Consider the following 1,782-nt stretch of genomic DNA (forward strand, 5'->3'; position numbering starts at 1 on the left):
TCGGCATAAAAAGTTGGTGGAAAATTCTGTAGTGTGTACCCAGCTTTACCTCTGGACCTGGTTACTCAGATCATCTTAATTTATTAAGCACACTGCATGTGCAAAAGTAAAAATCTTTCAGATTTGCACCTGAGTGGTCTGACTGGTTGTACAGATCTCAGCTCTTGAGAGATATCTTTGCAAGAAGAGCTTCTAAGTTTGCTGAAAAGGTGGAATAATCTGAAGAGATGCATTGACCAAAGTCACATCAAAAGTCCAACCATCTGCCACCTAAGTACCAACCAAACTCATTAAAACTTTTAAGATTTCTTAAAAATCCTTCTGTTTAGTCTAATTTACGGCTTAAATTAATCATGATTATTAATGAGTAAGGGGACATTGGCACTTTTATATGTTTGAAGCTTTCTTTTGCATGTGGCATAGCGAGCCTAGAAGTGCGCTTTTTTCTTTTACTATAAATTGGCTTTATTTTTCACTTGAATGTTGTTGGTTACAAGGTCACAAAAGGTCTGACCCGATTTATCTTGATTTCAGGCATCAGATTAAAAACCAAGATATGTCTTGGGAAAATTGCTATAACGTTTCCATAAGCCATGATAAAGTGTTGTACATGGGTTTCTTTTTAAAGGACCACTTCCACCCAATCCCTTTTAAAATTATATACCAGCTTTTTTTTAAAAAGCCTCAGTAGTGTGGGAGTAGAATGACATCTATCCACACTTGTAGGACTGTCTTACTGCTGAGGTTTAAAACCACAATTATTTCCACCTTTAAAACAACTACAGGATTTAGGCAACCAAAAATAACCCAGTATGGTTCTAGAAGGACATATCTGGTAAGATCAAGGATCCCTCAGTAACAACATGTATCAATTCCAGGAAAATAGCACATACCATATTGGTCATCATCAAATGGTTAGACATATCTTATACCAGTTATCTACAACAGCACATTTTAGTAAAATATTATTTCTACATAATGGGCCTGATTCATGTTCGGACGTAAATTATTTTGCCTGCTGTATCTTGCGTGAAAAAGCTCTTTGCATGGTCAGAAATGGAACTTACGCCAATGAACGCAATTACATGCACGTCTGAATACAAACAACAATCTGCCGACATGAGGGGTGGAACAGTGGCGCACTAACATGGACAATGTACAGTAAGGGCGAGCTGAGGGCGTTTTGACGCAGATGCGGCCAAGTCAGGTCCTCCTCCTCCTGTGTCTCTCGTTAATACACTTGGTTTCAGCTGGATCATTTGCACCAGCTACAGGGCAGGTGTAAGTGCCGACTGCATAGACTTTGTTTGAAAAAAGTACACATTCCTGCCACTAGCTACCACAGAACGTGCACAGGTTATAAAACACATTAAGAAAATCTTAGGTAATGTATTTAATGTAAAAGAAAAATTAAATTTTTTTTCTTTAAACCAACCATATTTTTATCAATGATTATACTGTAATGTTGTTAATTATTTTATGATATAGCATTTTTTAAATGCGTTCTAATGTGACTTTATACTACACATATGCTTGTGCATATACTGCACTCTGTCCTGCGTGTCCGCGTAAGGCAGGTACTGTTCAGGTACAGCGCACTCACACCTACACTAAAATCCAAATGACTCTTCAGATCTGCTTGGATTTCAATACAATTGGAACTACACTCTAGTTCTGTGCTCTTTTTTAAACCACAACCTGCGTGCATTATGTATACATCAATATCAGTATGTATATAGCTATATATATACGGATGGTTAGAAATGGCACATCAGTCAGGAA

Source organism: Mixophyes fleayi, chromosome 1 (assembly GCF_038048845.1).
Source record: "Mixophyes fleayi isolate aMixFle1 chromosome 1, aMixFle1.hap1, whole genome shotgun sequence".
Classification (NCBI taxonomy): Eukaryota; Metazoa; Chordata; class Amphibia; order Anura; family Limnodynastidae; genus Mixophyes; species Mixophyes fleayi.